Source organism: Elephantulus edwardii, unplaced genomic scaffold (assembly GCF_000299155.1).
Source record: "Elephantulus edwardii isolate Elephantulus edwardi_28Jun2011 unplaced genomic scaffold, EleEdw1.0 scaffold00039, whole genome shotgun sequence".
Lineage (NCBI taxonomy): Eukaryota > Metazoa > Chordata > Mammalia > Macroscelidea > Macroscelididae > Elephantulus > Elephantulus edwardii.
The window spans coordinates 10,934,361-10,946,190 of NW_006399789.1; the positions used below are offsets into that span (position 1 = coordinate 10,934,361).

Consider the following 11,830-nt stretch of genomic DNA (forward strand, 5'->3'; position numbering starts at 1 on the left):
ATCAATTCTTCTTCTATCATCCCTAGTCATTATCCAGCTCTCTGACGCATATAAAGTAATGGCAAAGACCATGGCGTGGATCAGGAGCACTTTAGTCTCCAGACTGAAAGCTGAAATATTATTTTGTAACAAGAAAATAAACATTCAACATTGCTGTGAATTCTCACTATTTCTGAGACTTGCTGAGAAAGGACATTTCTCTAAGCAGCTTTGCTGTGGTGTTCAAGTAATCATTTGCATGCATCTACCTACTTTTAATGCTGGATTTGGTCACAATAGTAATAATTACTTTAATCATGAAGTTCAAATAGGTACAGGTGACAATTTTATGTTTTTAGCACATCTTACCTGTTTTGAAGTAACTTATTCTAAGGTGATTTGGGGTTTGGGTTTTTTTAAATGTTCACTCCCACAAATTAATTGCTGTCGTTCATAGCTGACTTTCAGAGGCTGTAAACTGCATGCAAGGAGATTGCCCCTCTGTCTCCCACCAAGTAACTGGTGGGTTTGAACTGCGAGAGTGGTTCCGCCTTGGAGTTAGCTGTGAAACTCCTACCAACTACACCTTTTATCTATGTTTTTGCTCTTGTTGTTTCATCAAATCGGAACAGATAGATCCTTAGCTGACCCTCCAGTGAGTTGTCTGAGGCAGTAAATCACAGGGAAGGAAATTGCCTATCCATTGGTTGCTCACAAAGCATCTGGTAGATTTAAACCGTGTACCTTAGTGCAGCTTCTTGTTATTGTTGTTGTTGCTTTATAGTGTCAAGTTGGAACCAATCCATAGCTGACCTTCTAGCAGGTTTTCAGAGGCAGTTAATCGCACAGGAGGAGATTGCCCATCTTTCGCCCACAAGCAGCTGGTGGCCTTGAACTGTGTGCTTTCGGGATTGCAGAGCAGCTTCTTGCCACTCTTAGTGTCACTTAACAGATTTACACAGTGAATTCTACATTTTGAATACAGATACTCTTCTTTTTTTTAAAATTTAGCTTGTTTATTTTTCATTTCAATGAACATCTACAGAGATTTTGGGATTCCATTCATTCATTGTTGCACCCTTCTCCCTGCACAAACCCCACCCCCCCCCCCCCCCATTTGCTCCTCTCCTTGAAAAGCAAAAGAAAAACCCCCTCATTGGTTCACAATCCCCCCCCGCACCTCCCCAAACCCCACCCCCTACCCCCAAATATAATCCACTCTGCAACCCTCATTGCATACTCCTACGATAAAAATAATGCCCTAAAATATAATATTTTTAGACTATTCTCTCCCCCATAGACTTCAATGCCGTAAACATATTTAGGTGCCATCAAGTTACCTCCGATTCATAGCACCCCTGTGTACAACATAACAGATCCTGCGCCATGCTGACAATCACTGCATTGACGGATAACATAAATGTATGAATCAAGAGTCAAGTCAGTTGAGATCCAACATGTTTATCTATCACCATGGATCTATTGAACTGCCCTGTACCTAGAGCCATGCTCTAGTTAATAGATATAAAATTATTCTCTGCTCCTGAAAATATATGCTATAGATATATTACAAGGAGGTGTGGTGGCCAAGTGGTAAGGAGTTGCACTGCCATCCCAAAGGCATGTGGTTCAAATTCACCAGCTGTTCCTCAGGCGAGAGATGGGCAATCTCCTCCTGTGTCATTTACTATCTCTGAAAACCCACTGTCAGGTCTGACTCAAAAGCACACATGAAGTTATATTACACGATTTCTTTCTTTTCCTGATTTTAATAACATCTAGCCAGCAATGAGGATGGCCCAGGATAAGACAGGGTTCAGATCTGTGGTTCGTCTGTCACCAAGTCATACTCTACTCTAAAGCACATAAAAACAACATCTAGGATTGAGGGAGAGGGAAGTCAGCTCTGAATGGTTTCCAGCCCAACAGCCAGGAGTTGAATTGAGTTCAGCAAGAAGCTATTGACCCACTTCTACTTCTTATTAAAATTCAAAGGGAAACATAGAGGTTCCTAAACCAGAAAATTAAGACTAGCTGTATTCCAGAATGTATAGCATGGTTTTCGGTAGGAAACTGAGCATTCCCAGTGTGTCCCAAATTGTGTACCCTGTCCACAAACTCAAGAGTTCTCACTAAAAAGAAAACCAGTCTTCTCTCCCCCTTCCTCTGTCATTGATGCTTTTTTCACTGCAAATTGCCATTCTCAACTCTATGCCATCTTTCCCCAACTCTATCACCTCTCCTCTTGTACTTATGTAGTCATTGCAATTCCTGGGAGAAAACTGGACAAGAAAGTATATTGAATCTTGAGATATGTCATCTCAGCTGTAATTTTTCCCTTTGAGCAGTGGGAGGTTACTTTTATTTTCTCCAAAAAGCAAATGCCAACTGTAGACTGGTTTGAGAATTGCTGTAAGAAAAAGAAACTAGAATATACTCCTAAATATATGGGCAAGACCGTTCCCTATGTTTTAAAGAGAGGGAACTTGATTTCATTCTGTGGAGAGTCGAGGACAGAAAGCTGTGCTTAAGCGTCCTCTACAAAGGAATATATGGCCCTTTACAAAGCTTATTCCATGGGAGAAGCTCTGAATTTCTGTGACAACGAGTGCTCTTTCTTTCTAATGTTTTAGAAGCATTTATTTGGTTTGGTTACTACTGAGAAGGTCTTATATTAAAGCTGCGTAGAGCTCTGGTTTTATCAGTCATCAAGGGATGTATAAATCTACTCTAAACCAGGATTGGGAGCCGGATGCGTTTTTACTTTATTGCTATGTGCTGAATCAGTTCATCACATTTCACCCTCAGACAGGATTAAAATAAAATTTCTGAGAGGAATTGGCTAACTTTGTCCAGCATTTTACTAACATGGAATATTTTATGAACTATAAAAAAGTTCAGGATGGGAGAAAATGAATTTTTTAAATGTTTGTTTACAGAATTAATTTCATTATTTCATAGATAAAATTATTATTTTCTTAAAATTTGAAACTTGAAGTGAGCATTATTAAACTTTAAGGTTTTATTTCCACCCCTCTTGCTATATTTTGTAATCCTTTCTCATAACTGCTTTATCAAGATATAAAATAATTGTTGTTATTGTTATGTGCCATTGAATTACCTGTGACTCATAGTAACCCTACACACAATAGCTCTGAACCCTGCCCTGTCCTGAGCCAATCTCACTGTCTTTGACCCACCTACCCCCATTGCCCAAGTCACTATGTAAATCCATCTCATCCAGGTCTTTCTCTCCTGTGCTGTCCCTCTACCCTTCCAAGCACAATGTCCTTCTCCAAGGACTGGTGCCTCGGGGCAACATGTACCAACTCTGTGAACTAGAGCTTCAAAGTCTTTGCCTCCAAAGAGCAACTTTGCTCCACCCTTAAACAAACCAATCAACCTCTTTGTTCTCTTGGCAGTCCATGGAATGTTCAGTATTCTTATTTGACAACTCAAAGGCATCAATACTTCTTCTATTATCCTGAGTTATTGCTAGCTCTCTTGATGCTTGAGCTGTGGTGGCCTAGTGGCAAGAAGCTGTGTATTATTTGTATGACAAGAGTCCAAAATTAGGGCTACATAGTAAAGTGGTCTTGGGGGGGAGGGGGCAGGGGTACTGTATAACAATGAAAGAAATATTTTTTCCTAAGAAAAAGCAAACTAGGGGAGAGGAGAGCAGGGAGGAAAATGTGCAACAGTGAATAAGTGGAAATCCAAGTTTTTTATAAACTTACAACAAAATCTCAATTAAAAAAAATCACACACACACAAAAAATGACATTGTTATTCCTAAGCAACTTGAAGAAGTCATTTACGACAGATTTTCTCAGGCAACATGTCTTTTGATATCCTATCTGCTAGCGACAAAGATGTTGATTATAACTCAAAACAAGAATAAGTCATTGACAGCTTCTGTCTTTACTCCATCTGTCATGAAGTTGCTTACTGATCCAGTGGTGAAGATGTTAAGATGTAATCCACACTGAAGGCTCTAGTCTTTGATCTTCTGCAATAAGCATTTCAAGTTCTCCTCACTTTCAGCAAGCAAGATTGTATCATCTATATGATGCAGGTTGTGTGATGCATCTTCCTCCAAACCTGATGTTACATTATTCTTCATAAAGTTGAGCTTCCCAAAAATTCACTCAGAATACAGATTGAATAGGTGTGGAGAAAGGGTACAGACCTGACACAACTTTCTTGATTTTAAACCATGTAGTGTTCCCTTGTTCCACTCAGACAACAGCTTCTTGGTTTAGGTTTCTCTTAAGCACAATTAAGTGTTCTGAAATTCCCAATCTTCTCAACATTAACCATAGTTGGAATATGTTGTTGGTGTTGTGTTGTGTTGAAATCAACCCATAGCTCACTGTGCACTGCGTTTTTGGCTGGTTTTCAGAGGCACTAAGTCACATGGGAGGGGACTGTCTATGTTTCTTCTGTGGAGCAGGTGGTGGATTTGAACCATGTGCTTTGGGGATTGCAGTGCAGCTCCTTACCACTAGGCCACCAGAACTTCCTATAATTCCATAATTGGAATTTACAGGGATCAAATTGACTACATCTGAGGAAAGAAATGATAGAGAAGCCAATATCATCAGGCAGAACAAGCCTAGGTCCAAGTATGGAATATACCATCAATTGCTCAAAGGTAAGTTCAAATTGAAACGGTAGAAAATGAAATCAAGGCTAGGATAGTTAGAATATGTCCTTGAAAGTCCACCACCTGAATTTAGACACGATTTCAGGAATTGATTTGATCAAAGACTAGACTAGTTGTGGGATGACATCAAGGAGCAGGTTTTTATGAGGCCAAGCCTGACTACACTCCTGCTTGCTGGCAGCTTGATTCTGCTTGCTTAGTCAATATTCAGGGCCCCACCAATGAACCCTCTTTGCTCACCAGGCATATAAAAGCCCCTGCCTCCTTCTGGTGCTTGGAGACACTTGAGTCTGGCCCTGACACAGCCTAGGGCATGGCCTGTATGCTGTTATTTTTGCTGTGTACTGTCAGGTTAGAACTGACTCATAACTAACCCTCCAGAAGCTTTTCAGAGACAGTAAATCACATGGAGGAGGAGATTACCATATTTCTCCCTTGAGCGATTGTATAGTATAACTATCACTATGGAGTGGTCAGCTTCCTTCTTTGACGTTTCAGCAACTTAAGGCAAACTTCAAGTTACTGGTTGGGAGTTTTTTTCACCAAAACGTTGGTGATTCCTCCAGAAGTTCAAACAGGTAAGCCCAAGAGTCAGTAGTCTCCACTTCATGTGGAGAGACTTGACTCACGCCCCGGATTTTGTTCCTGTGGGCCATAGACCTCCTTGTGGGATGAGTCTGCTCCATCCACTGAGGGAGAATCCTGGCAGTAAGAGACTTCTGTGTAGACTGGGCTAGTCCATATACATCTACTAAGGTAGTGGAGACCACCATGTGAGTACAGGAACGTCCCTAAAACATCAAAGTGCAAAATAAGGTTATGTGGTGAGCTCTGGTGTCAAAAAGCTGTACTGCAATCCCAGAGGTAAGCAGTTCAAATCTACCAGATGCTTTGCTGGAGAAGGTGGGACAATCTTCTCCTATACCAGTCAGATCCGATTTGACGGTACACACACAAAATAATAGTTGTTGTTGTTTGATGCCGTCGAGTCGTAGACGACTCATTAGCGACCCTGTGAACGAACAGCCTGAGCACTGTTCGTACATAGAGTTTCCGGAGACAAGCCATTTTGGAAGTGGATGCCGCTCCTGCTTCCAGGCTTGATTTAGTCGGGAAGCTCCATCTAACACTGTCCACCATGGGTACCCATTACCATGATTGGCACATCACTGTCACAGTCTTCAGCATCACAGCAACCACGAGTTACCTCTGTACAGCAACGCACAGACCAGGGCTATATCACCTAGACGAATGTTTGATAGGAAGACAATTTGAACCTGGCCAGAGGGCCGCAAGCCCGAGGCCCCTTTGGGCTTAAGGCTGCCTCCTGGTTCAAACCCTAGGCCCAGGCTGGCTAGCCTCACTCCGGGGACAGAGCAAACCTGCACATCAAACACATTCCCGGAAAAGCAGTCGACTCCAAAAGCTTGCCATGATTCCTGCACAAAATAATAATAATAATAATAATAATAATAATAATAATAATAATGTTATGGGAAAGTGTGTACCTTTCTACGTGCAGTGAAGAACTGAGAGAGCGATAGCAGCTGTGGGATGCCCACACCAGTTGGCGGGTAGTCAGGTGATCAGAGACTCCTCGACATCTGGGGAAGCATGAGTCACACAACACTACAGGGGTTACAATTAGAGAGAGATGAGTGACAATCGTCTGTAGAGCCACAGCTAATGTGAAGAAGGAAAGCCGCCATGAACAGGGTGACCAATTGAGTTTGCAGAAATAGAGAGGGGAAAAGATGCAATTTAAGAGAGTTTGGAGCATGAGCAAAAAGCAGTCCAGCTGCCCAATAATCAGATTTGTCATTTCCACCATCTACACTTCCACAAGCTGGGACTCTGGCTAAGGGTTCATACTGCCCCAGATCCTCTCTATTGTTCAGGCCACAAGGGCAGCCAGGAGAAGGTGATCAGACTAGGCAGACTACTGTATGTGGCATGTGAAGGAGCTACCTCAAGATTCCTTTATTTTCCTTTCTAACCAACACCCGCCGTTTTCTCTCCCCCTGTGTTTAAGGAGTAACATCATTCAATGTCTGCAGCCTCAGTCAGAAAAACAGGGGCTCAATCATGACCAGACCAGACAGTACATTCTCCACCAACAGAACCTACATGCAGTGTGTAACTTGTAACTGACCTTGACAGAGCTAAGACTAGGGAGAAGGAGGTGGGAATCATGGGGAAAGAAAAAACCGAAAAGCTGAAGAAAGCATGTTGGCTGACCAGCCAACCAGAAGCCCTTTGAGGACCTCCTAAAAGTAACCCAAGAGCAAACTGCCAAGAAAGTTATAATTTTTTTTAAAAAAAAGATAGACAGCCAACTGCAGTTTGGGGTTGACCTGAGAGACGTTGAAGCTGGAGCAGCAATGTTCCTTCCACTGGAGAAATGTCTCTTGCCTCTAAGTAGACCACACTATTCTCTAGAGACACAGGGCCAGAAGACCCCTGGTTATCCACAAGTTCAAGCCATACCAGAAGACAAAAAGCCTCATGCAGAAGTTATAACACACTGGTCAAAAATAAAACAAGCAGCATCCTCAACTTAAACTCAGCTCAAATCATAGCTGTTAAGTAATAATTGACTCATTGCAGACCCTCTACTGAGTTTCTGAGGCTGTAAATTACAGGAGAGGAGACTGTCCATCTTTCTCCCTGGGAGCTGCTGGTGGATACAAACTGCTGGAGCATCATTGTGCATCCTTATCTTTGAAAACCCTGAACAGTTTCAAGGCCAAATGCAGCCTAGTGGTGGAGTCTCTGTGGGAAAATTCCAACTCCAGGGGAATGTAGCAAATATTAGTTCCAAACACAATGTTCTATTTAAAAGGCATTAGTAGAGCCCTAGGCACATATCTCTGGTAGTTTAGTGGTGAGGAATAATGCTGCCAATGCAAAGGTATGCAGTTCAAACCCACCAGCTGTGCCAGGGGATATGGGTCAGTTCCAACTCAATGTTATGCTACAACAAGGCAACAGGCTGTGTCTCATTTAGCTCATTTAGCATTTCTCTAGCCCTGTTTTCTAGGAGGCCCCCAGGGGGCAATCTAAGTTCTGTGACAAAGGTATCTGCATAGCCCCATATAGTACAGTTGCTTGAGATTTGACAGGCTTTTTCCCCCACTGCTGTCCATTCCTCTTATTATTTTGATGGCATCATGCCAACTGCTGAAGATGTTACTCTGTTGCAGGATTTAGATGCAATTCTGACTCTACGTATACAACAACAGTCACCCATGTACAGGGCAGAAGCTGAGCTGTAACTCTCAAAAGTTTCAATGACAAGGAAAATTGGAAAATTTCTAAGAGTTGTCCAAGTCAGAAAACCTGTGTTCTTTCTGAAACCAAGGTACAAGCTTCTCTGATTTATGTTGTTGGGCACCATCAGTCAACTTCATCTCCTGGCAACCCATGAACAGCAGATCTGAGCCCTGCCCTATCCTGTGCCATCCTTATAATTTCTGATCCGCTTGAGCCCAGCGTTACAGTCACCACGTCAATCCGCCTCGTTGAGGGGCTTCTCCTCAATCACTGACTCTTCATCTTTCCAAGTGTGTTGCTCTTTTCCAAGGGCCAACTCTTCTTAACAACAAGCCCAAAACATGTGAGCTGAAGTTCCACCATCCTCACCTCCAAGGAGCGCACCCTAGTTGCACTTTCTCCATCTTATTTTTTATTTTGTGGTTGTTCGTTTGTGTCATTAGTTGGAACTGACTCATAGCTGACCCTCCAGTGGGTTTTCAGAGTTGGTAAATCACACAGGAGGAGACCGCCCGTTGTTCTCCCACAGAGCTACCGGTGGATTCAAATCACTAGCCTTTGAATTAGCAGCACAACTCCTTACTCAGTAGGCCTCCAGAGCACTGGCTTGCTGGCTGTAGCTGAAGTATGTGAAGTTTACTGAGGGCAGGGCTGTCAATAGAGCAAGTTAAAGCTACATAGATAGTTATCACCAATGAGCCCTGGTCCTTAACCGTTTTATAGACAATTGGGCAGCAGCCTGTGGGTTAACTATGTGATTCAGACAAGAGCATAAGGGGCAGTAAAAAACAGTAAACAAGATCCTATGGAGGAACCTTAAAGTAAGACATCTGGAATTTCCAGGGAGACTAATTAAAAACCTTTAATTTACCTTGTCTGATCCAACTCTTTTATATATAACAATCCATTCACCTGTTTTCCTACTGAGATACCAAAAACCAGCCAGTACAAGCACCAATTAGCTTGTGGTACCACAAAAGGAGGCTTCCTACTGCATCCACCAGAAAAAAGGAACACCATTGTGCCCTTGGTGGCTAGAAAGAGACACAGACATAGTAGTAAAAGTACAGATCTGTTACTCTTATACACAAAATTTCCCTCACACCAGTACTTCAGTCAGCTGCCCCACAATCCTGCACACATACGAGGAGAAACACAGTAAGAGGCTGGCAAAACTCTCCTAATGTAGGGAGCCAAGGTGGGCCTGCAGCTTTGAGGTTGCTATATCCTGCTTCTGTTGAAGACTTGTAGCCCTGTATATGCCAGACTTGGAGCTTCTCCCATCATGATACATTTCAGGCTCCAGAAGCATATTCTCTTATGTTGTTTTCAAAGCAAAATTGCTTGGTCTTCTAGAGTCCCCAAGACCTAGTGATAGAAAGGAGAACCATAGAACCACCTATTATTACTTGCTGTGAGGTAGCTCACCGGGGTGGATGGTTACTTCATTCTTCTGAAGGCAGAGAAACAGAGCAGCTGAAAATGGAAATCCATCATTGTATTGCATGCTGTTACTGTAATATATAACAAGGATTCGGAATCTGCCCATACCTTACTCTCCAGTAGGTTTTCAGAGGCTGTAAATTGCACGGGAGGAGACTGCCCATCCTACTCCCATAGAGCATCTGGTGGTTTTGAACAGCAATGCCTGTGGAATTGTTTTACACGGAAGACCTCAACAGTCACACTCTGCCTGGATTGGGTTGGCAGCGAAAGAACAGAGACAAAATGGGGTGTCTATTTCTGGCATACAACAAAACAAATGACTACTCACCAATCCCTAGGTGACTTTCCCCAGGACAGTACCTATAGTACAGTATATCAGGGAATATGCCTAAAGCAATGACTGTTCTCACCTGTCAAAGACACTAACGTGGGCCAATCACCACGTGGACCAGAGTAAAGGAGGGTGAATTCTCTTTTCTCACTTCCATTTGGCATGGCCGTCTCCAAGTCAGTCACGTGTCTTTTCCCGAGTCAGGGGACGCCCCTTCCCCTGGTCTGTTGGCTCCTGATCTCTCCTGGATACTCGGATTTCCAGTGGTGCTCACACATCTCCTTCCCCCAGGAGCTGCTGCAACAGATGCGCACGTGTCTGGGTGGGTTCCCAGGGAAGAGGCCGCGTCTTCACGGAGCAAAAGTGCGACTCTCAGGTCTGAAGGAGATCTTGTCCAGTGCGGACAGATAAGGACCAAGAGTGACCATTTCAGCCACAGTGAAAGGAGGGTGGGCCAAACATTAATCATCTGCCTCCAGATTATCTTGTGTTCCTCTCACACTTTGAAGGCCCTTCCTGAAGGAATTTCGTGGTGTTTTAGTGAAGACCTTAGAACTGCCGAAAGCAGAGCAAGGAAATGGAGCCATTGTTGTCTGAGGACCTAGTCATCCTCTTCAGCCAGGAAGAGTGGGGTTTGCTCAGCCTTGCTCAGAAGAATCTCTACATGGATGTGATGATGGAAAGAGTGAAAAGTCTGGACTTCATAGGTATTCAATACTTTAGTGATTGAGAGGTTTTATTCCGTGAATATACACAGATGAGATTCTTAAGGACGAGCCCACTGTGGCCTTCCATGTTACAACAGATGTCAGCATTGTGTGGCAAAGAAGCTTTAGAACAAAACCAAGACGATGATTTTAGGAGCTATTCAGGGACACATGTCATAGAGAAACCTAATGAAAGTGAAGAATGTGTGAAAGCATTTTCACCATCAAATCAGATCACAGCGCAGGGAAGAAGTCACATGGGAGAGATAAGTTTTGAACCTAAGCAATGTGGGGAAACCGTTCCTCTATCTCATGACCTCTCTGTACATAGGAAAACTTATACAAGAGAGAAAGCTACTCGGTATAAGGAATGTGAGAAACCAGTTTCCAAATCAAGTCACCAGACTTCTCACAGAAAACTTCATGGAGTAGAGACACCTTCCATGTGTAAGGAATGTGGGAAAACTTGCGCCACATCACCTGACTTCACTCCACATCTGAGAATTCATCCAGGAAAGAGACCTCATGAATGTAAGGAATGTGAGAAATCTTTTTCACGATCCAGTTCCCTCACTGAACATATGAAAATTCACACAGGAGAAAGACCTTTTGAATGTAAGGAATGTGGGAAAACCTTTTCCTATTCACGTTCCCTTAGGCAACATACTAGAATTCACACGGGAGAGAGCCTTTATGAATGTCAGGAGTGTGGGAAAGCATTTTTTTTGGATCAAGGCACCTCATTGTGCATAGAAGAATTCATACAGGAGAGAAACCTTATGAATGTCAGGAATGTGGGAAAACATTTTCTCAATCTAGAACACTCATTTCTCATAGAAGAATTCATACAGGAGAGAAACCTTATGAATGTAAGGAATGCAGGAAAACATTTTCCCACTCAAATAGCCTCATTCCACATAGAAGAATTCATACAGGACAGAAACCTTATTAATGTAAGGAATGTGGGAAAACATTTTCCTTCTCAGGCGACCTCACTAAACATAGTAGAATTCACACAGGAGAGAGACCATTTGAATGTCAAGAATGTGGGGAAACGTTTAGGCACTCATGTCAGCTCAGTAAGCATCGAAGAATCCACCCACTGAAGACCTGTTAAGGCAGTAGCAAAACGCAAAGAGTTTGCAATAGCAATATGCAAAAAGTTTGCTTCATTATTGTACACACTTAATTGGTATTATTCATACTACCTATCAGTGCTTGTCTGTGAAGCCAGGGTATTTTGTAAACTTTCTGTGAAATCGCAGAGGTGTAAAATGTATTAATTCAAATGCAGAATAAACATTCCAACCCAAATAAATGAAACCTAAAAACTAAAAAAAAAAAAAAAAAAGACACTAACGTGATCCTAATAGAAAGGAAAGATTTACCCTTTGTAAAATATATATTAAACATTTGTTTTTCCAACTT

At 42.5% G+C, this 11,830-nt stretch overlaps 1 pseudogene; it reads left to right on the plus strand.

The window, feature by feature from the left end:
- Positions 1–10,488: 10,488 nt before the first annotated feature.
- LOC102865893 lies at positions 10,489–11,519 on the plus strand (annotated as a pseudogene).
- Positions 11,520–11,830: the final 311 nt, after the last annotated feature.